Consider the following 25,198-nt stretch of genomic DNA (forward strand, 5'->3'; position numbering starts at 1 on the left):
ATATTTGCTTCCCTATATTTTTATGCTCGTTCGAGGTGCCAGCCCCAAAAGAACAAATATTTTGCTTGATGGGGTTGGCATCTCCATAATTAATAGAAGCATCAAATTAGTCATGCAACTTGGAAGATCAAGAACACACAAACAAGTAATGAACAGAGGCTTGGAGCAGTGATGTAATAGCTAGCATCAGAAAATGTAGGGTAAAACAAACAAAAAGCAGCGGAACCACATGCTAGTTTGCTGATGTGTAATTAAGCATAGAGAACATTAAGTAGTCTGATGGAACCAACATGTGGCATCAGAACAAAACTAAAGCATATTAACTATATGTGCACTGGTATGTAATTTAGCACATGTAACATGTTCACTGCCAGAAGTATGGCCCTATAGGTGCAAGAAGAATAACGCGTCTCATGAAAAACTGAATGATGCCCTGAAGAAATTCAAAGGTGCGGAGCTTATGCTAGGAAAGTGAACGTAGGCGCCGGCCGTTGGATAATAGTACCTGATTCTCGGCGGCGTATGGGTATCGTTGTCATACTTGATAGCTAAGGATCGTCGATGGTGCTCGTTTTGCGGTTGAGTTTGGGTCGGCTGTCGCCGTCGCTGAAGCGGCTCCGGTGCTATGGTTGCGGCGCCTGTCGACATACAAGAAAGCTCATCTGTGGTAAGTGAACAGTTGCACGATAAAGAGAAAAACCGAAGGAGTACAAATCGAAATAACCTGATGAGGCTGCGGCGTCGGTAAAGCAGGGCCGGTGGATTTGAATATGGCGTCCGTGGAGCGGGTCCGGTGCAGTGGACGAAGGCTTCGGCGGGCGCGTTGTATAGTGCTTTCGGTGAGGCGGATCTGTTGCGGCGGACAAGGGCTTGTATGAAGGGCCAGCGAATGGGCGGACAAGGGAGTCAGTGAAGGGCCAACGATGTGGTGGACGAGGGCGCCAGTTAAGCAGATCTGGTGCGGTGGACCATGATGGCGGTCAAGGAGATCTGGAGCGGTGGACAAGCTAGTCGCTGAAGCAGCTCTGGTGAAGTGGTGAGTTGGCAGTTGGGGGTTCCAAGGTGCGGAAGGTAGATCCGGTGGGGTGTGAGGTCCACCGCTGCGGCGGAGGACTAGATTCGGTGGCTTGCCGTGGTTGGGGGGTCGGGGAGGGGAAGGGGAGGGGCTCTGGGGAAGAATGTTGGGGGCAAAGAGGGGAAAACAATGGAGTTACCAAAGCAGCCATTTTCCATTCATGTGGCAGGGGTAAAACAGGAATATCGCAGGGCTAAACTTTCGGGCGCGTGATATTTCGATGTGAGCGGGAAGTTTGAAAGCTTTTGGCGCCTAAAATTATAAGTATTCTGCTCTCGTATGGCTAAATATGATATCATGGCCAACAATTTGTTTGTTTTGCACGCAAAAAAATGTGCAAGTTTTGAAAATCAATGTCTCCAACTTGAAACTTAGATTGTCCATTCAATTCAAATATGGATCATTGAGCTACTACAAGAAAATACTATCATAGGGTCCAATTCAAATGAAATTCCAAATGTGTTTATCCTAAATATGATGACAAAAGCAAAAATGTGTATGTGTATGAATAAAGTGGATGATTAAAAAGTTTGAACATGCCCGTATGTGTATATCTATAGGTTCGATATATGAATTTCAAATCACGAAATCCTGGCTTAAAAAATGTACCTCCGTTTAAATGAATTACAAAAGCTAAGGATGGAGTCGAATTTCAAAATTCCAGTCTTAGGTTTGTAATTCTGGTACATCAAGGTATATCACACATGTTCAAAAGTATCGTTATCTCATAGTACAAACTGTGAAACAAATTGATCAACCATGAGTGCACAATATCTCAATTACGCTAAAGTCCCTCAAATATAGACACCTCACTCTTTATCTGAAGTCAACCCCCCCCCCACCACCACCACACACACACATAGAGAAGTCGTTCTCTCCCCCAAACACCAACACACGAGCACATTAAAACCCCTCTCTATTGTAAAGTCCGGACCCCAACATAGGTCTCTATCACTTTGTCTCTCGGGCATGCACACATCTCTTCCCTCACTATCTAGGTCTCCCGCTATCTCTCTTACCCAAGCACACGCACTATGTAGAGTGTATATTTCCCATACACACAAAACGTCGCCCCCAAACGTCTATCTCCCTAGTTATGTGGTTCTCGCGCACTCACCTCACACACCACCCTCACTGCAAACAAGCACACTTTGTCTCCGTGTGCACCACTCTCCTCTTTCTATCTCTCCCACATGCGGACCCACCCCAGCTCCTTCCCTGTATACATATATGTCTGGACTCTTTGCATAGCCCCCTAATGTATAACCGTCCTCAATTTTGCACATTGTTCTCTACACCATCTATTCTAGATCTCTCATGAAGTCCCTATCACACACACGATGACTCGCTTCCCTTGCGTCTCCGTTCATAGGCCAATTTCGGACAACATCAACATTGTCTCCCTATCTATACGACATTTATGGACACAAATGACCCCTCTCGCCCCCTCTCTTCCTCTCTCTCTCTCTCTCTCTCCGTCGCTCTCTCTTTCTCTCGCTCTCACACCCCTCTCCCACACACACACTCGATGTCTCTACCAAATAGTCTGCTCCCCCCGCCCGCACCCGTGCTATCTTGCTACTACACATATCACACCATTCCCCCTTTCCTTATACTAGGTTTACATCATCAGTGGTCCCTCTACTCCACATACACTCTCTCCCTCTCTCACACAAACATGTGCACAAACACACACAGACACACACAAACACCCATTTATCTGGATCTTCATCTCTCCTCATGTCCGCATGTGTATCTCACACACTCACTCTCTAATTATGTATATGTGTCTCCATGTTACACAACACAAAGCCCCATGTACATGTCTCTCTCTATCCTCCACACACATAGACACAAAGAATCTGTTATCATTGCCTCAGTCTCTAACATATCACACACACACACACTCTCTCTCTCTCTCTCTCGCAAACACGCTCAACAAGGGTTTCCCCGTGAATAACTTACCGTCTATTCATCAACAGTCATGGCAGTACGGTGAACATGAGACGTGAAAAAGAATAAATCTACATGTGCTTAGACCACCTAGTATGACTACTAGGACTAGAGCAAGCCAAAAAGCGTGCCGCCGTCACCCCTCCTTGTCGGCGACGGGAAAATCTTTGTTTCACACAGTCGAGAAGTCATTATGCTAAGGCCCCACATGCCGATGCATTGAATAGAATGTAGATGCTAGTTTACGGAAGCAAGTATCGATAATACGTTTGTATCTCCATACTTATATTTCTTCTCTTATAAAAAACCGAGTTGGTGATGATGGTACGTGTGCCATCTTGCAATATAGACCGTCCGATCTATATATGACGGATGGAAATTAAACTAAAAGATACCTGCACCCCTCTCCACATTTGTAGACAAGGCCTTCCCTTGTTCATCCTTATCTCCAACAAACCTCATTGTTGAGCAATTAAGAAAGGAAGCCTCTGGAAAAAGCTGGCCTGATGGCCGCTGCCGGCGTCGTCAATCCCCATGCCTCCGCTCAGTCTGACCACCAACCACCACCACACCCCACTCCTCTTCACCTTATCTCATATTTCTCGAGATATCATTAGTTTTTACACATGGGATTACTCCCGCAAGGGTCAATCACAACAAGTGTTTTATAAAAAAAATGCATCTTGATGTTCCGTGCAATGATAGGATCTTGCTAGTACTCCTACACAAGACTAAGTTGGTGATGCTGGTGTGTCTGCAATCCGTCGTTTCTGACCATTAGATCTACATCTAACGATTGTGAGGTAAGTTTTTTCCTTTCCTCACCAACATCCCACTTGTCTACCAATCTGCAGAAAAACCCATAATTAGTATCTTAAAACCAACCACATCTCTCCCCGACCTCACCAAAACAGCCCAAGGAATATATTCTAATTGAAACATAATATATCTCTAGTGACATATATATATATATATATATCAAAATTAGAGTGTTTTGTACCAAGTTTGTGAATAAGTATTATTCTAATTATGATTCGTTGCAACAGACATGAACATTGCTAGTATTTCCATCCATGCATTTTTTTCCTAGCATTCCATACTTTCGAGTTTTCCATCAAGATATTAGTCACTCATGGTTGATATTTACTTTCAATCATGTACACATATGCACTATGTAACTAGCCTTGCTTATTGGCTTCCAAAGCTTAACTTTCAGTCCTACTTACAATATGTAGAGTATTTAACAAAAAACTACCACTTTCAACCAGCCCTAGGAAGAATCTATTGTAGAAAAAATAGCAAAAACATACCCAAAATATCTTAATCCATGCCAAAAACTACCTAGTACTCCTACCGATTAGGTTCGTTTAAACCCATTTATGACAGGGTTGGCCCACATGTCCGTGCTGATGAGGCAGCTTAAACCAACACATTTTGTTTGACCGTTGACACGAGAGACCCACATCTGACCTTCTATCCTGTTATTCCCCCTCAAATCATTATTTTTCCTGAACATTACTTCAAACAGTACTGATGCGTTTTCGTCGGTGGCGCCGGTGATGAACGAGTCGGCTGCCGCTCCGCCGGACGGGCCGGACGCCGCGCTGGCCTCCGCACGGGTTGGCAGGATGGCCCGAGCGTGACTCACGAGCGAGCAAGCCGCCGCGCTGGCCTTCGCTCGAGCCAGATGGCTAGCCTTAGCGCGGCACGCGTGAGCAAGCCTCCGCGCTGCCGTGCCAATCTAGCTAGCAAACCTTGCAGACAAGCAGCAGGACAGAGCTATCTTGACTAGCTAGCGGCCGCGAGTGCCGGACGGAGCTAGCATCCGGGCTGCCGCAACATGGGCTCCACACCGCCGGCGGTTTTGACCTCGCCTTCTGCCAGTGGCGATAGCTGCATCCCATGGCCGAGGATGACTAGGTGGACGGGCCGGAGGTAGGAGGTCACTCGAGAATTTTTGTTGGTAAGAGCATGTACAATGGTTGATAAGGTAGTCTTATCTTAAGTCTGCCACGTATGCAAGTGGTAGTAGTTTCTTGGCATTTTAGTGGTTTCTTGCATTATTAGAGCAAGTACAATAGAGCTGAGTCAGTGGGCTATAAGAAATAAACTAGTATATTTCTAATTAGTTGGAGGAAAGAGAAGAGGAGAGAAAAGGTAAGCAGGCTCTTCGTGAAGAGCCAGCTCTAGCACGTGCTCCTAGGCACTTTGTGAGAATGAGAAGTGGGCCACATAATAAAAAAGTAGTACACTCTTTTTCATCTATTATTGTACATGTTGACTATAAGATGGGCTGTAGATGACATGGCACTGGCTTATAGCCAGCAGCTGGCTATACTATTAACCATGCTCTTACGGGTTTCTTGTAAGGAACAATGTACGTACTACTAGCGACAAATGGCGATTCTAGGTTGCGTTGTACTCCAACGAGTACTACTAGTGGTCGCGGGAGTGTATACCTCGTTTTGTGGGTTCGATCCCGGCCGATGGTGGCCTTTTAAAAAAATAGTACTACTACACTTCGCTGCGAGCCAATATTTTACATGTGTAGTTTGAGTTTTGAAGTCAAACGGACGTGCGGCACCACAATCTGGGTGCACTGGACAGCCTAGCCACGTGAATGGGTTTTCCTTCCCAGCATCCCGTGGCTCGCATGCTCGCCCTAGCCGCACCTCGCTTGCAGCTTCCTCCTCAGCTAGTAGCATATTTAAACTAGAGCCTCCCAATTAATCCTGAGGAGCCGGAAAAGCCTGGCGGGGCATTGGGAACTGTGCAATATGGCTCTGTACGTAAAGTGCTTTACTACTACTCTGTAGCTTGTGGCGTTGCACGCATGGACTTCACTCCATTATCGACTCTACTATAAAAGAAATTCCTCTTGACGTGTTTTTTTGAAACGAAGGCAAAAGCTTTGTTTCATCTCATTCATAAAGAAGGATCTACTAACAAAGTTCGACGAGATCCATTACACCTCCAGAAATGGAAGCGAAAAGCCTAGTCTCGCTGTATCAAATAACTCAAATGTTCTGCCCCCGCAGTAACCGTCGCTGATAAACAGGCTGCTAGTGTGTGCGTGAGAGGAGTGGCTGATTAGGCTAGCTACGTGAGAGGAGCGGCTAAATAGAGCACCGAGAGTACCCACTAGGCCACTACACAGGTGTACTTCCCCTGCATTGATAGTACAACGATGGTTCTAGAGAACAGTAGTACCCTCCACACTATTAGGAAAAGGGCTATAGATGAAATGGATACTAATGGTGCACCTGACAAGTTGTGCGCCACTACAATATAGCAGTGGCCCACCATGTGCAGGTGCGCCATTAGTGTGGAAGACACTAATGGCACACCAGATACATGGTGCGCCACTAGTAACAATTTTTTTTCATTTTTCCAACCATACTAATGGCGCATCAAGTAGACAGTGTGACATTACTAAGTTTTTTCAAAAAAAATCAATTTTTTTTCAAAACTAGTAATGGCACACCGCGGGTGTGGTTCGCCATTACTAGTTTAACTAGTAATGGCGCACCACTCCCACGGTGCGCCATTACTAACTTTCCCCCCTCTATCCCTTTTCCCCCGAGCGCCGCCTCCTCCCCGGCCGAGCCCAATCCCCAATCCCTCGAGCCCTCTACCTGCTGCTCCGCCGCCGCCCCGACCCACTGCGCCGCCACCAGTCACCCCACGCCGCACGGAGATGTCGAGGAGGACCGCCGTCGACTGCTTCTTCATCTACGGGTTCTCAATTGACCAGAGTTGCACCGTATCGTCGCCATCCTAGTCTTCCCCAACCTCGTCCTCCCTCGTCCACCTCGTCACATCGCTCCGCCCCGGCCACCCCGACCTCCCGAGATCATCGTCGAGCACCTCGGTGAGGCCCTTGACCGATTTCCCCCTTCCCCCGTTAGGTTCTCGCGCTCCGTGTGTGCGCGGCCCTCCTTGTTGCGGCCCTGGAGCTCCTTCCAGTCCATCACCTTGGCTGCCACCAACGCCCCGCCCTTCCCCTTCACCTCGGCCAGGTAGACGCTGCCGATGTCCCCGGCCCCGAGCCGCCGCGCGAAGCGGATGTCGGAGAGCTACACCGTGCCGAGGCACGGGGAGAGGGCGGAGGGGTTGGAGGAGCACAACGCGTGGACGCCGGCGATTGGCTCCGAGGAGGAGGAGGTGGAGCAGGAGCCCATGGCGGTGGAGACGGTGGAGGCGGAGCGGGAGCGCTCGAAGGAGCCGAAGCTGAGGCTCTGTAGCTCGTCCGCCGCCAGCTCCGCATCCCCGTCCGGAGGCATTGCTGCCTGCTGCGGTGAATGGTGAGGTGAGGCGGGTCTTCTCCGAGCTGCTGGATGTGGCAAGTGCGGGGATAGGGGAGGAATAGGAGGAGGAGGATGAGCTCAAGCGCGAAGTGGGTGTTTCTCTCAAAAATTTCAAAACAGTAGGATGGGTCTTTTTTCAAAAATGATTTATAGGAATTATAGGGTGTCCCAAAAATTTTGTGGCAATTTTATAAAAATTATTTGAATTAGTTTTAGTGCAACAGAGGCAACTCAGAGTTTGAGAATGGCATTAAAGGAATTTGTTTTTGGGGTAAATTCTATTATGAAAGAATTCCTATTGTTATTTAAAATATAAATGAAATGATTTGGAACACCAAGCAAGAGTTATGCTTCAAGTTGTTGAACCTTTTCTTATAAGCTTGCAGAAGATTTAATTGATCATACAGAAAATGAAAAGCGAAGGTCATACCGATCCTAGTTGGTATTATTTTTCATGGCTAGAAGATATATTGTTGTACCCCGAGTGAAGGGAAGGAGTTTGCTAGGTTTTGTCTCTGACCATCGTGTCGTGATGATTTTGCAGGTACCCCGAGAGGCCCTTGAGTTTGCCGGAATGTCGATTAACTTCCGTTCCGGCAAATTCAGGTACTCCATATGTCCTATTTTCAGCAAAGGTCATGCTGAAATTTTTCATGAATTTTAGCATGACTTTTCTAAAAATAGGACATATGGGGTACTTGTGACAAATGCATAGGCTGGGGTATCTTATTACTTAATTAAGTAGGATCAACTGCCTCTTGTGTTATACATATAGAAGTGTGATATCAACTCATAGTTATTACTAATGTCAGCTGCTCGTCATCGATAAACCCTAATCTGGAAGAGGAACCACTCATCCTATGTAGTTTTGAATTATGAACGTAGGAAATGTCGTCATCGGACGACGAAAGTCTCCCGGGGGAGTGCGACCGGTGCCACGACGATCGAGGTCTGTGCGACAGGCCTCACCTGGACGATGATCGGCACTTCAGCATTAAGCTCGAGGAGACCTTCGAAGTTGAAATGGTACGCAACGGCGACAATTGTTTTTTTCATAATTAAGCATGACTTCAACTATTTCAATGTGTAATTTTCATCTTTTACAATTTTAGTATAGCTTATCACATGCCATGCAAGACACTATGTCTTGGAGAGGATGGATTTTGAAGACCATGAAATTTCTGAAACAAAGAAAATTCACCTAAGGACTCGTCACGATGTGGACTTTGAAGTAAATCTGTATAATTTTGGTTGCATAACCCATTTTGGTTGCAAAAATTGGGAAGAATTTTGCAAGATGTATGGTTTTGATGAGGGTATGCTTGTCACCATGGATCTTGGTAATCCAGACATCGACCAAGACAATATGGAAATTTGGGTCCTTGTTGATACGCCTCCAGTTCTACCGCTATGTGAGTTTCTCAAACATAGGTATTAGCTAATTTATATTGTTTATTTCAAAATAGTTGACAGCTTATTTCCATTGACAGCCTATTTTTATTGTTCAAAGAATGTGCGGGAGATGGTAGACAAAACCCACTACACCGATGGCTCCTAATTAACAACTTACAAGGAGAAAAATCATCTGGTCAGATTTTGTACTGACATTGAGAATTACAATATCTACAATCAAACTCCTCAACATTATGGTCAATACGTGCCACTAGTGCATGTGTTCAACTACAGTAACTACCATGGAGATACCCTGGTAAGATTTTTACTATTACGACATCAGTGCATCTTTTGCACACTTCTAAAACTAGTACATCATTGCTAACTATGAGGTTATTACTATGTTTTTCAACAGATAATCCCAGAGAATTATGTGCCTCATTTGATGTATCAGAAAGGTAGTCTTAATGTTTTGAACATACAGCCAGGTCATCCTACGAATCTCAACTTTCCATACAAGATTTCTAAAAGAAGTGGAGACATGAAAATCAAAGGATGGAAAAAATGTATGGACAGTCGTAAGGAGGTTCTTGGAAGCAAAAGGAAGCGAAGCGCAAGAATTGGAGACAGGATGTTCTCCATTCTCCATAATGGAGAGTCAGGGTCTATATTGTTTTATGCTATTTTACCTTAAATAGGGTATTTAGGTCCTGCATAATACTGATGATCATGTGCTAAGAACAATTAAGTAGGGTTGGTTCCATGACTATCAAGATGATGATCGTATGACTTGTTATTAATAACGAGTAGAAGTTGTATGATGATGATTAGTACGACTTGTTAGGATTAGTATTACTTCCGACAAACTCGCTACTCGTGGTCTCGAGACTTGTAATGTTCTATCTTTGTTCGGTCTTTTGAATTCGGAGACTAATATGATGAATTGTATCAGAGACTACTCTTCTATTGTATTCGATGAATCTGCTGTTGCTGTGTGGTGCTGTATATATTCTGTCCAATAATATATTTTGTAACCTGTGCAAAAATCAGAAAAGTAAAAAAACTTAATATTCATACTAATGGCGCATCACCCCACAGTGCGCCATTTGTATGCCAAAGCACATGGGTAAATATGGCCCCCTGGGAGGCATACTAATGGCGCATGTTGGTCTATATTAATGGCGCACGGCGTGGTGCGCCATTAGTATACCAGATACTAATGGCGCACCAGTGGTGCGCCATTAGTATATAATACTAGTGGCGTGGTACTAGTGGCGCACGAGTAGTGCGCCATTAGTAGGCAAAACTGGTGCACCACTAGTAGGCATTTTCCTAGTAGTGCCACATCCAACTGTAGCCCCTTGGCCCTGAGATTCAAGAGTTCAAAACTGGTGCACTATACTAGACTAGACTAGAAGTACAGTACATCGCACTACTAGTTGAGAAAAGTAGTACTAGTACTGCTACAGTACGAGTACGTACTCCTCCGTCACATAATGTAAGATATTTTTTGACACTAGTTGGCGTGTACAAAAAATGGCAAAAACATACCCACAATTTCTTAATCCACGCCAAAAACTACTACCTAGTGCCAAAAATTTCTTACTAGTGCTATTATTTACAGTATAATGCAATCCCATAATGTTCCATAATGCTAGTACTCCCTCTGTCCAGGTGGATAAGGCACCTAAGAGAATTTAGGATTTTCAAGTACATTAGTCGCCCTTCATTAGTTAGCACTAATGACTCGTATGCCTACCCCAATGCACTTAGCGTTTTTAGCTTCACATTTATCTCCCTTCCATATGAAAACCAATCAGCCGCCTCTACCATTTACTTTTTCTTTGCATGCATGCATGCCGAATGTAAAGAATTGTGTGAAACAATCCGTTAGCCTATGCATGGTTAGTCCTACCATCATTACACTTAATGCGGGATTAACTAGAGGGAGAGAAAAATGTGATGAGCCTCCAATCAACATATGCCTAGTTCACGATGCCATTTCTTAGGGGCCCTATGCACCTGGACGGAGGAAGTACTAGTAGTAAATAATAGCCTCACCCCTTTGCTGAGGAACGATCTACAGTTGGAAGGGACGAGGCCCTGCGGTTACTACGCTCTTATCTCCTCCTCGCCAGTTCCCCTCCCCTCGAAGAGAAGGCAGTTCGTCACTGCTCCCATAGATTCGCCAGGCGGTTCTCCTCCTCGTCGGGGCTGGGAGACCTTGGACGACGGTCCTGTGGGAGAAATCGCACGCTGCTCTGACGTCCTCACCGCCGCAAGACTCGGTGCTTCCTGCACCAACTTTTTCAAGACGCTGCTTAAACAGGCCATGCTTGTTGGTCTTCCATGCGTCCTCGAGGAGAATGTTCTTCTATGGGACAATCCTTCGAACAGTCCACCACTCCACTACAAGAATCCTGTTAATACATGACAGTTTCAGCCCGTCATAGACCTATGCAAAACTGTCATGCAAGACTATGTGTGACGGAAATAAATTCCTTCATGTATATCGCGTCATAATTTGACTACTGTACACTCCTTGATGGATCATCGAAAACCATCACCGATCATGACAGATCTTCACTGTCATGGATGACACCTAACTATAGTGCTCATAACGGCGTTAACTTCTGTGCCACATCATCATATGACATGGATCTCATGTGGCAGCCCATGTAGTAACCAGCCCATCTAAGTTCTGACCCACTAAACTTTATATTGGTCCAAAAGTGGCAGCCCATATAATATTAACCCAACTATAATTGAAGCCCAATAATTTCAAAGCCCACTAATTTCAGGCCAGGAGGTTCACGCATCACTCATTTTTCATGAAAATTTTAAGCCAATAAGAATTTGACAATATGTATATGCTCATGTCATTACAAAAACAAAATTACAACATATCCAAAAATACAACTATACACAAGCGAAAAGAAAAGACCCAAAAAACATTAATTTTACAAGCATGTCTCAGAGAACACCATGCTACTCTACAGCCAACGCTGCCACCATCAAGCAAGGTACCTCTTATCAGGACGCTACACACCAACCAGGGGTCATCCAACATTTATAGCAGCAAATCCACCCGTCGACGCCAATGTTGTCAAAACACGTGACATTGTTGTTGAAAATGCTCCCATAACCAACATCTGCCACATGGTGAAAAATATGTCGCATTATTTTCAGTCAGTACGTTACACTACAAGTAGCTTACTACACATTATAAAGTTCTATATTGTTTCACTCCCAGAATGCAAAGTAGTGCAACAAATTAACAAAACTGTGAAAAGAAACAACTGGTGGCACAAAAAGGACTGATGAGTATACATAGATCAATAGAGTTGGTAGTAAACTCCGTTGTGCTTATTTTATACTATCACTACACTAAACTCGATAAGAAATGTAGCCTGTCTGAATATTGCACATTAATGAAAATTTCTAGGCATTGTTTCTCCACAGGTAAAAAAGAAATGTACCAATTCCATGCTGATTATGTCTTACTGGAATATGTGTCCTATCTGATATGATATGGCATAGGAAAAAGATTTGGCATTTGTGGCTTACAATTAACCTAGCTGAAAAGACATTTGTGCGATACTACTTCTAATAAAGGATTGGGTCAAGTACAAGTCAGTTTTTGTATGTATTATTACACACATAAAAATAGTCCGAATATAGATACAACAAATATTGTGTAGTATACCACTTCAATACATTATGAGAATTACTTGCCTTTACATATTTACCTTAAAATAACCTAAAAAGTTAGCATAACACATTCTGACTGTATAGCATTCAATATTTATAGTTCACTCCCAAACAATCAAATGCTTGGTACACTCGTTAGTTATCATCAATACAGACAGTTTTGATCATTATAAATTTATAGTTCACCATATCTAAGATTAACTTTGGTATTTTAGTCTAAGGAGATCATCTAGGGATTCAATACAGTGACACATGACTTCTAGGAACTACACAATTAGGATGTCCTAATATATTAGCATTGATATGTCATATCTCAACTAAATAACGCACATATTTTCACAATGCTAGCTAATTATTTGCACAATATTTCAAGTGTCTTCTATTGAGTGAATCTGCGAGGCAACATAGAAATAGTTGCTAGTGACATTAAAAGACAACTCTAAGTGAAGACAATGTAATTACAGTAAATCATTGTTTCCCCTTCCATACGATCTGTCATTGGTAGTAATCTCATTCAAAATGGCTTGAACATAAAAAAGGGAAGTTAATCGAGCCACAAAGAAGATAATTTTTGGCATCCAAACAAAAAGATATGTGCATACACAATGACTGGCAATGTTTTATTTCTGGCCTACTTATCACGTAATACTTTTTCTCCCTTTTCAATAAGAAAATACTATTACAGTGGTCTACATATATTTGTAAGACAATCTAACCTACAATATTTCAAGTGTCTTCTATTGAGTGAATCTGCAAGGTAACATAGAAACAGTTGCTGGTGACATTAAAAGATAACTCTAAGTGAAGACAATGTAATTACAGTAAATCGTTGTTTCCCATTCCATACTACTATCTATCATTGGTAGTAATCAAGTTCAAAATGACTTGAAGAGAAAAAAGGGAAGTTAATTGAGCCACAAAGAAGGTAAATTTTGGCATCCAAACAAAAAGATATATGCAATACACAATAACCGGCAATTTTTTTAGTTCTGGCCTACTTATCACATAGTACTTTTTCTCCCTTTTCAATAAGAAAATACTATTACAGTGACCTACATATATTTGAAAGACAACTCTGGAGCTATTCATGTCGAAACTAAGTTGAAATCCAGATATATCATTTTCCTTTTCATATGTGTATATCTATGAAATCAAACAGATTAATACATGGATACTATGGTACGTATATACAATTACTTAGAATGATACATAATCCAGATAAATGGCTTGCACATTCTGACAATGTGTGAGGTTTCTTGATATTTACTCATTTTTATGACGTTCAAATTTATAGTTATTCCCAGTTAATAATCATAAAGTGTTTCAGGGTGCGTTTGGATGCAAAGTATTTTTGCAGTTTTTACAAAATACTGTGGTTTATGAAATAACCTTGGTATCAAAAACTTTGGGGTGTTTGGATGAAGGAAATACTTCACTTTAAGATACCATGGTATCTCTTATACTGTTGTATTTTTGTAGTATCTAAAAAAGAGGTCCCAACCACTTTTTTCTTAACTGAGTCGAGAGAAATCGAAGGCCTCCCACTCCTCATCTATTTATTATCTATTAAACGAGGTGCAAACTCTCTCCTGATTATTAATCTGATTACTAGGCATTTAAGGTTGGGTGATTAGCTTGCATTCGCTGGTTTGTGAGTCTATGTTCTTCCAGCCGTTGTCGTAGTAGTCTAACTGATTACTAGGCATTTTAGTTTACATGATCATATGGTATGGCACGGTTGCTTGTCAATACAAGAGGTATTTGTACTCTGTAGACTGCTACAGCACCTAGCATCCTGGAGAGGCCGAGAGGACTTGTGTGCAAGGCATGGCTGCATGCATTGAGCTGTCGTTTTTGTAGGCAGATCAGTTCCTTGAGTGTAGCTCAGTTAGGTGCAGTCAGGTCAAAACTACAGAAAAACTGCATTTACCAAACGAACTGCTGGTTTTGGCAAAACCAAGAAAAACTACAGTTTTGCGAAACCATAGTATTGATTGGCCACGCCTTGAAAAACCGAGGTTTCGAATTACCACAGTTTTAGAAAAACTGTGCTGCCAATCTTTAATAATTAAGTTTTTTCTCAAGTACTACATACACACATCTGCAAAACAAGTGCATTCTGACGAGACAGAGTCACGGCTGAATTTATATCTAACAGGCTCAAGTTTCCGAATTAAGTCCCAAAAGATATTTACCAAAGAAATAAGAAGTTAGAAAAAAATAGCTATATCATACTATATGGATTAGCATTAGTTTGCCCTGATTAAATTATGTGTAAAAGTGCAACAGATCCACAAAACAATCAGCAACTAATCTAGCTCACATGTTCATCTCAGCCATTTAATTCACCTCTAAACTGAACAAAAATATGATTCGTATTCACATTGCAAGTATCTTTCAGATTTGGGCATAAAGGGGGGAGATGGGAGAAGCTCACCACGCTGGGAGGGCAGAACGCAGCCGGTGAGCTCGTCCAAGCGCTATAGGATAGGAGGCCAAGGGGATACTGGACTTGCTGCTCCACCTCTTCCGGCGAGGAGAGCTTGTTGGGGACGGCTGCATCGAGGAGGAGCACGTCATGTACGCCGATGGATGGGCGAAGAATGGGGATTCAGGGGCTGGGCATGCTTGTGCTATACCGGCGCTCCTCCTTGGAGGTCAAGGAGGAGAGAGAGCACCGGCGTTCGCCGCCACCGCCGACCAGAAGGACAAGGCCGCCGTGCCCGCCCTAGCCCGGGACCGGCGTCTGCAGGGTGCGCCGCGCACCTGGATCCTGCGGGAGTAGCTCCTCCGTGCCGCCCTGCTGGACGTGGACCATCAGAAAGATAGTGAGCCCGTGGCGGCGCTATAGACGACCAAGAAGAGTCGCCGGAGATGCGCCGACGACGAAGGCGATGCCGAAGGCCGAAACCCTAATACGGGTGTGGGCTTTGGGAGAGCGGTAGAGGTCGGGATGGCAAAATCTTGCCGGAGGGGAGGATGGAGCCGACCGAGGAGAGCTCGGCGGTGTGCACCGCGCCGGCGATAGCCGCCGGAATCGCCAGAATCAGGAGTGGGGGCAGTTGTGGCGGCTGAGGGAACGGGGGAGAGAATGGGGATTAGGGTTAGAAGGGCATGGACTGTGACTTAAATAGGCTGTCTCTAAAATTTTGCCACGGGCCGCGTCGGCCTCTTCAAATTTTGATGCCCACGCGCGCTCTCGAAATTTCTGGCGCGTCCCCCTTTTATTTTGAGCTTCTCTTATTTTTGGCTACACATTCAACTGACATATGGGCCAACCAAGCCAACCAAACACCACACATCAGCGGGAGCAATCGATGACGGTCCGGATGATGCATAAAAAAGAAATAGACTAGATCAGCATGTTGTTGTGTGACGGTTTCCGTGACGGCCCATCGATGTCCATCATAAATGGGCTACCTTTTTCGGAGGCAGTCACATCTTGCTGATCCATGACGTTCTCCGTGACGGATAAGAGAAAACCGTCATTGTCCGTGACGATTTCTTAGAACGTCACCAGAAATCTGTCATGTATTAACAAGTTTCTTGTAGTGCTCCCTAGCCATGGTTGCACGATGACTCCGCTACAGTTGCCGACGTTGAGAGGTAGTTGGATTTTGTCCTATGAGCAGGTCAGTAATGGAGTTTGATCATGTAGTACTTAGTTATTCCATTTCCATCCCGTAATTTCTCCGCTGCCCACCGTCTTATATATAGGTCTGGGTCGGTGCCAATGAAGATTGGCTTGCATACCTCCGGCCGGATATCACCATCATTTTGCACAACATCCACAGTAGTGCAGCTGTTCCGGTAGACCCCTTCTCCACCATTTGGATCGGCCTTCCGGACTGGCTGGGCTTGAATACATATGATGCTGCCTACATGAGATTGAAGAAGATAGCAATTGCGGAACCACTGACAAAGCGACGTGGCTATGACGATTACTATCTCATTGCGGTGTTCGACATAAGGATTGCCATCAATGCAAGAGGTAGTAATGGCAGAGCCTGGCGCATGTTGGCGGCGACAGATTTGTACCCCTACACATTCGAAGACACCGTGCGCCATCTAGGCCGCATCTTCGCGGTGACAAGCCAGGGGACTTGTTTCATCTGGTTGCTATCCTACGGTATGGGAGATTACAAACGGAATGCACAAACCATCATTTGCATCCCTAACGGTACTCCATTATTTTGCAGGGACCAGTCATCCCCCGATCAAAATAAGATCGCCGATCCTGGATGTGCATTTGCATCCGCGATTCGGTCTAACCTGGAACCTTGTAGCTGACTTTGGCATATTGGGATCAACTATCTTAGCAGTCGTTACCCATGGTACCACTAATGTGCCACATGGTCACACAATCTACCACGATCGGACCGTCACTATCTACCCAGGTATTCCATTTTTTAACCCTCTCGCCTTCTCTTTCATTGTTGTATTAGTAGTATACTTTGTAGTACTACTAGGAGTACTTTTTACCTTGGAGGACGCGTATAGCTAGCTAGGCCCTTGAAGACTTGAACCCACTAGCTGCCACCTTTTTTGTTTTTCCATGTCTTACTATCTCATCCATGTAGCCAAGAGTAGTACTATTTGCTGCACAATATTACTGACCGCCATATTTGAGCACAACATTATTATGCATGGACCTTGACTATGTACGTCACCATGTGTCGAGATCTGGGATGCCGCGTGTACTAGATGAAAGGCGCCGAGTTCGCCCCCCGTGATGGTATGTGGGTGCCAAGGAACACTCTTGGAGAGTACTCACTTTTCATCGGGGACAACTACCCCATTGTGAAGCGGATGCCACCTTCCGTGCACGACACGGAAGGCCTGCCGTTCATGAAGCATGGTTGTGTCTTCAGTGCGCACCGCCGAATGAACGACATGTTAGGACACGCTATTCCTGATTTATGCCGCTTCAGCTTGGACGAGTCTCCATCGTGTGGAACCGGACTAGAAAGCTGCGATAATGATTCCCATTGCCCACCGCTATGGATCGTACCATCCATGAAGATCACCTGGGACTGGAACCTGGAGGAGGACATGTAGCCCATCTATAACGTGTAAGTGGAGTATGGTAATTGTGAACGGTAGCGCTATGAATATATGTAGACTAGTCGTGCACAAATTTATCACATGAATTGGAGATGAACTTGTGTGGCATACTGGCATTTGTCCTTTTGAATTTATTACTAGTAAATTTGTTATGTGTACATGCAACTTGAGTGGTTGTTGCACGGGCTCCAACATGCTCTTTGAGAAAAAAAGGTGGCACAGCTTTGGATATACATGACGTGGCGGCATCATACAATAGCATCATACACTCCTACTAGGACGACAACTCCTATAAAACCTTGCGCTTGGCTCTTTGCCTCTTTAGGAGGTTCAACAATTCGTAATCGGGTGAACCTTGCACTTGGCTCTTCGCCTCTTCGGAAGGTCCAACAATGATGATACTACAGTAGAATATGCTTCTGGCAATCTGACACCGATTGAACTGTTGCACGTCCACCGCGAGGGCGAGGGCGAGGGCGAGGGAGAGGGAGAGAGAGAGGGAGAGGGCGCTGTAGTCAAAACCCTCTCCTCGTCCTGCGAACCACCGCACACGTGGGCGAGGGAGAGGCGTAGTAAGCAAGCTTCTCCTCATTCGGTGAGTTGTTGGGACACATCAAAGCAGTACTAGTAGTATTCCATACTGCGTCCTTTCCGATTAATATGTCTTAATTTGAAACGAGAAAAATACACTGGCGGTCAACGTATGTAACAATACGCTCTTTACGGTCACTATATATAGTTTTGCAGCGATTATACGATCACTAGCTCATCGTAGAGCACCGTATTGCACCTTACTGACCGGCCACATAGTCGACGTGGCACTTTGTTGACTGGTTAAATTTTCACCTGGTTTCTAGGTCCCACCTGTCAGTTGGTAGAGCAAAGAAATCAGTTAAACAAAACTTTACGCAGGCGCGACACGAGTCCAACCATTGCGCGCAAATCGCCCTGGCTGTGTATGTGAGTGCATGCACGTGTCCTCCCTCGGTCTTCCAACAAAGAGTGTACATCGGCTATAAAACAAAGAGTGTAGTACATGATGGTCATCTACACTTCCAATGCATTTAGCCTTTAATCTAAATTGATATTGATTGACTAATGCACCAACTTGTGCTGTAGGTATAGGCTACGTGTATATTCTTAATTACAGCATGCAACGTCCTTCATTTAATCTTCTTATCTCAATGGTTGCATGCACACATAAGTCTGCTACTTTTGGGCGTTAATTATGCCCTGGTCAGTGTGTAAATCTCTAAATGTACAGTCTTTCATGGACGTAGGGAGTAGGTTGAGCACTTGAGCGTGAGTGTGTGTGTTGCATCGTGTGCTGTGTGCCACATGGGTGCGTGAGTGTTGCGTGCGTCCATGTGTACGTGTGAGTGTTGCATGTTGCATGCATGCATGCATGGGGCTTACTCCCTCCCATTGACATGTTCATATTTCAAGCTTCCTCTGTTCCCTCCATATGGCGATACTCCCTCTGTTCCCAAATAGTACGGAGTAAAAGGCCTCCCTCTGTTCCCAAATACGGAATATTTGTCTTTCTACAGATTTCAACAAGTGACTAGGTACGGAGCAAAATGAGTGAAGTGAGCATAGAGGCATAGGGATACTGTAGAAAGGAAGTCCTCGCGATCCATTATTCCCCATCTCGGTAAGAGAGAACTATTCAACCAGTCTTCGTAGTGAAGTGACAACACACGCTGTAGCAGATGGGACACGTAATTAATAAGCTAAACCAGCGTGTTGGTGTTACTAAATCAGCCTTACCCAGTACTGCCATCTCTTCTTATTCCTCCTCTCTTCTTCTTCCTCCTCTCTTCCCCATCGTCGGCCGCTCACCATTTACCCCCGCTCACTGCTCGCCCGCCCGCACCATCTTCCTTGGTAGCTCGCGCGTACCATATCCCCCCGCTCACTGCTCGGCCACACGAGGAGAAGCTTCTTCGCTCGCCTGCCCGAATCCACTTCCCCGGTGGCTCGCAGGCACCGAAAATCCCAATGGCAGAACCCACTGACACGTAGAGCCGCAATTGGAATTCCCTCCCCGATGTTCTCTTGGAGTAGATCTGTAGTCATATGGACCTACTCAGCACCGTCCGTCTGGCCGCATGCTCGGTGTCTTTGTACCGTCTACTCGTCTACAACCAGCCGGCTCTTTTCAAGACACCCTGCTTGCGGATGCTCAATCCTCGCAGGTGGCCCAGACACCGACTTGAAGATCCTACGGAGGTTGCCGTGGTGCCCCTCGACATGCTACCAATACCCGTCCACTTGTCCTTCATGTGCGGCCACTACTGGGCGGGCATGAAGGCCAACTGGATCGCCCTCATCCACCACACCGGTAGTCCGTCGCATCTCGTGGATATCTACACCCAGTGATAGATCACCCTTCCATCGTTGGATACCACTGCCATCGAGCCTCGCGGCTCGCCGGACACTCCTGCCTACCACGCACGAGACGCGTCAAGCTTTTGGTTTGACCTCTGTTTGCAGAAAGTTGTAATCTGCGAAGTTCCCACACCATCAGAAGACTACGTGGATTACAAGCTCATTGCCTTGTTCAACATTGGATTAGTCTATCTGGAATCAGGTCACCATACATGGTTATGGCTCATCATCAATCTTGTTGAGGCAACATTTCTGTCTGATGCTATAGTGCATGATGGCATCGTTTACGCGGTAGACGCACAGATTGGCTGCCTATACTGATGGAATCTATCGTCGTGTAATTGTTCTATCTCATCTCATCTTTACCTTATGAATACGACTGCATGTTCATTTGTTACAAATTTAGAATGCATAGCATGTCTATAACCACATCATTGCTATATGTTCCTCTCATTTCCAAGATTTTTGTGACCACACATGTTATTGTTAGAGTTGATATGAGAACAATTGGCATCTAATGATTGTTAGAATACATATTATGAGCATAACATCATGATTGCTATATGTTACTCTCGTTTACAAGATTTTTATAACAACACATGTTATTGCTTAGAGTTGATATGAGAACAGTAGTAGTAAGTGCTATGGTAGAATATGAGTAGGCGCTGTCATAGTTGTTTTCCTCTCATGTTACATGATGTTTGAACCATGACATATTGCTAGAATATGAAAGCCATTGGCTTATTTTTTTAACTTGGGGGATGATTATGACCACGGCATTGCAATTCTGTGTCTATGATATGTGTCACTATTATAATTATCATAATTCCACACATACTCTGAACATGATTGTTTATTTTTGTGCTTTTGGTCTCCAATTTGAATTGTTGCAGCACACGCCAATGCGCTGGCCTTCATGATTCCAGGACCTGGAATCATACCAGCCGATGGGTGGTGGTTTATCGCTCGTTCAGCTGACGACGGTCATTTGATGCTCATTCGCACATACCAAATTGACCAAACCATTACATCAAACCACATGCAGTACAATGCGTGGGGCGTTCGTGACATTGATGGCTATGCCTACTTCGTGTTCGAGAAAGATCCCAGCCGCGTTGGGCCAAGCGTATTCAACTAGAGGCGGGTTTATAGCCTCGGCAATCACTCCTTGTTCCTCGGGCTCAATTATCCAACCATCCAACCAATCATCGATCATATCACTGGCGATGATTATTGTGCTATGCAACTTCCATTCATGAGGGGGGCTGTGTTTACACATCATACCATGGGTTTCATGAATCACCATATCCAGAGATTCGTCAACACAGCTTGTTGCCAGATAATCTTCAGTGTGTGAAAGGCATCAAGCTTCCATGCGATGGATGTCTTCTGCAAACCCGACATGCGGCGATGTGGTACATGCCAACAACAAATATGCACAACTTAATTCGTGCTGATATCTAGACCGAGCCATGTATTATGCTGCTGTAGCACAACCCTCTTTTGTTGGATATTATGTACTGTTGTTAGTTTGAAGCACTCCTCTGGTTTGAAGGATAGATACCTTCCTGGGATCAAGTGCATCCTAACTCACTTGCGTAGGATGTACTGATAATGATGATGGAGATGCTGTGCAGAAGCCATATATAAGTTAGTTAAACCTATGTATAAATTGTGACACTAAATACGACTAGTAAGTAGTACAGTTGCAGTACTAGTATACGTCGGTCAAATTATTCATCATGTCCACACATTGAATAGACATGACAACACGCCGCGCGTGAGGTGACACAAGAATCCTAGCAGCGTGTTCGGGTATTCTGGACTCCAGATTTGGAGTACCACTTATTTGTCGAAATCTTTCATCATTCACTTAAAACAGTCGATTGATCATACATTGAGTACCATATAACTGGAATTACCGATGCAAGTCGAAGAAGGATTGGCCGGTGCTGCCGACTGGCGTCAAGTTCTATCCCACGGATCAGGAGCTGATCGAGCACCTTGAGGCCAAAGTGAGTGCTGACAACGCGAGATTTCAGTCTCTCATGGATTTGTTCATACCAACCATCGACAGCGAGCACGGCATATGCTACACCCAACCTGAGAAACTTCCAGGTAAGACACCGATCGACCGTCTACCTGCACAAACATATTCCTTTGTTTATAGCTCTATTTTTCTTTTTAGACGCAGACCTAGTGAAGCAATTACAATTTGACAATTATTAAAAAGTGAAACAAGTGACTGCAACATGCCAAAGATGTTATGAAAATGCCAACTAGGTACACTAAAACTCGTATTCCACAATATTGCAGGTATCACACTGTGTGGCCTAAGGAAGCATTTCTTCCAGCGCAATTCCAGGGCGTTCAAAAGGGGCACGTGGACGCGTCGCAAGATACAGTCGGAGTGCGGCATGCACGCGATGTGGCACAAGACCGGCAATACCTTGCGGTCAACGGCCGCCAGATGGGCAGCAAAAAAGGTTCTGGTGCTGCACACCAACAAGAACTACGACCGGTAGAGGACCAATTGGGTGATGCACCAGTACCACCTCGGGGACCTGGAGCAAGAGAAGGAGCGGGAGCTGGTCCTCTGCAAGATTTTCTACCAGACGAACACTAGGGTCAGGAGTAAAAAGATTATATGTTAGTTTGGTATTGGTAGTTGTACTACCTTGTCGTCCGCAAGTTGGTATTGTTGTTAATGATCTTTTAGTATGAACTTGCATTTGCTTCCAACCATCATGCCGATGGTCAACGTGGATATAAAGCTGAATCATTTGTTTCGAAACGAATTTTCAGGCACCTGATTTTTATTTGATTGGTAGCATAAGCACCCGCCTTTCGAATTCTCAGTTCTCCAATTTTTTCGAAACATGTGCATGCACTTATTATCACGATAAAAAATATCCGTGCTATATCCCAGTTATCAGTCTGTACTTGCAGAATTCTCTCGTTTATTGAGCACGTATGTTGTTTTTTCAGGTCGAGCAAGTTTCAACTGGGCTGTAGACTGCCCAGGGTTGGTTTTGTTTTTAACAGGCCCAGCCCATGACGACAACGGGGCACAAAGATCCAGCAGGTATCTACTGGCCTCTGGCCCGCCAGCTTTAGTTATATTTTGTCTTAAAACATCCGCAGGCAGTTTTTATTATTGAACCAAACACATAGCCCAGTTCTATTATCCTCTTGAAACGCATGTCCTACATCCGTTTTCTAATCTCTACCTATAGTTTTACTAGTTCATATACACGTATCATTATATTGAAAACACATAAAATTCCCTTTTCATATTTACATCCTTATTTTTGTTGTTTTTTCCCACCCAACGCTGATTTTTTTACCACTGGTTTTCCCTTAAACCAACTCAATTGTCCCACGTCTTATTTGCTTACAAAAACAAAATGATTTTTTTGGCAAATCAATAAGTTCTTAAAAAATGTTTATCATTTCGGGATTACAACAGTTCGGACTCCACCGAAATATGCAAAATAAGGTTGAACTTTTTGACCGTGGTCCTGGGCAAAAAATGGGCTATAATAAATTACTTAAGAATTAGCAAATGGGATGCAAATTATAAAAAAATAGCAAATGGGCTTTATGTTGTCTGCCATAGATTTGGAGGCTGACTTTTGGGCCTACAAAGTTCATGCGTACACAAGGTTTCTCAAAAAAGAAAGTTAGTCAACAATCGACTCTACCAGCGTCAGACCGTTAGATGTCAATCTAACGACAATCGTCCTTCTTCAGTCTCTGATCTTCCTACCCCAGCCGCCCAAACCAGCGCCGTCGGAACCGCCTGCTCCCGCCTTCTGTGGCCGGCAGTCCTGCCGGGCAGGCCTCACGGCCCCATCATACTCGCATCCCTGGCCTGTCTATCCCTCTACTCACCCACTCCTCCTATTATTTTCCGGCGACGGCAGCCGAAGCAGTCAACCCTCATACTCTCCACCGCGTGGGCAGCCACTGCCGTGTCTTCCCTGGCTCCATGTCGTTCCCTTCATAGGCCTCGTCGTCGTCCATCGCCCTGGTGCTCTCGGCGCGGCGTGGTCAACGATGTCCATCCAACGGCCGCAGTGCTTCTTCAACCTCTGGTCTTCTTGCCCCAGCTGCCCAAAGCAGCGCCGGTCGTGCCGCATGCTCCTGCCTCCCGTGGCCGGCTGTGCTGCCGCGGAGGCCTCACCATCCCCATACTACTCCCACCGGTGGCCAGACCATCCCTCCACTCACCACTCCCCATGTTATTCTGCGGCGACGGCAGCCTCACACCGCAGCCGAACTAGTGAACTCTCGTACTCCTCTCCGCGTGGGCATCCACTGCCGCGTCTTCCCCGGCTCCGCGTCGTCCCCTTCCTAGGCCTCGCCCTCCTCCACCGCCATGGTGCTCTCGGCGCGGTGTGGTCAATGTGGTCAACAACCAACTTCCAACGGAAGAGTACTGTACGTGGAGAGGCTGATAGCTGGGTCCACGACAGCCGCAAGGAAGTGCCTCCTTATTACGCGCAAAATAATTATTCCTCCACCTGATAGCAGGGACCCACCAGACGGGCCACCAGTATTTCACGGAAAAAAGTATCCCCCTGCCTGCTGGGACCCACCGGACGGGCCACCGTATTTCGTGAGAAAAACGTTTGCCCCTGACTGCTGGGACCCACTGGACGGACCACTGTATTTCGCAAAAAAAACGTCCCCCCCGCTGTCAGCTCGGACCCACCGGAAGTGCCTCCTTATTACGCACAGAAAAATGAATACTCCCCCTGCTGGCTGGGACCCACCATGGTGGGAGGCTGACTTGTGGGCCTACTAAGTTGACGGGGACGGAGGGCTTTGTCAACTTAGTCAACATGAACGATTCTAGCTCTAGTGACCGTACGATGTCCATCCAATGGCCGTCGTGCTTCTTCAATCCCTGCTCTTCCTACCCCAGCCGCTCAAACAAGCGCTGGCGGGACTGCCTGCTCCCTCCTCCCCGCGGTCGGCTCTGCTGCCGCGTAGGCCTCACCGCCATACCGTACTCCCATCGCTGGCCTAGCCATCCCTCTAGTCACCCACACCTGCTGTTATTCTCTGGCGACGACAGATGAACCAGTAAACCCTCGTACAGTCGTACTCCCCTCCGCGTGGGAAAAAACTGCCGAGTCTTCCCTGCCTCCGTGTCGTTCCCTTCCTAGGCCTCGCCGTCGTCCACCGCCCTGGTGCTCTCGGCGCGGCCTGGTCAACGTGGTCAACGACTGACATGCATCTGAAGTGGACTGTATGTGGAGAGGCCGACAGCTGGGTCCATGGCCGCACGCAAGGAAAT

The 25,198-nt window shown here is 45.4% G+C and overlaps 1 long non-coding RNA gene across 1 annotated transcript; it reads right to left on the bottom strand.

The window, feature by feature from the left end:
• Positions 1-11,582: 11,582 nt before the first annotated feature.
• LOC125515333 (uncharacterized) lies at positions 11,583-15,559 on the bottom strand. The gene is made up of 3 exons (XR_007286965.2): positions 15,078-15,559; positions 14,876-14,994; positions 11,583-11,879 (listed from the first exon to the last, which is right to left on the bottom strand). It is a non-coding gene; the product is annotated as an uncharacterized LOC125515333 (long non-coding RNA).
• Positions 15,560-25,198: the final 9,639 nt, after the last annotated feature.

This window comes from Triticum urartu, chromosome 1A (assembly GCF_056163025.1).
Source record: "Triticum urartu cultivar PI428250 chromosome 1A, HENAU_Tu73, whole genome shotgun sequence".
Taxonomy (NCBI): Eukaryota; Viridiplantae; Streptophyta; class Magnoliopsida; order Poales; family Poaceae; genus Triticum; species Triticum urartu.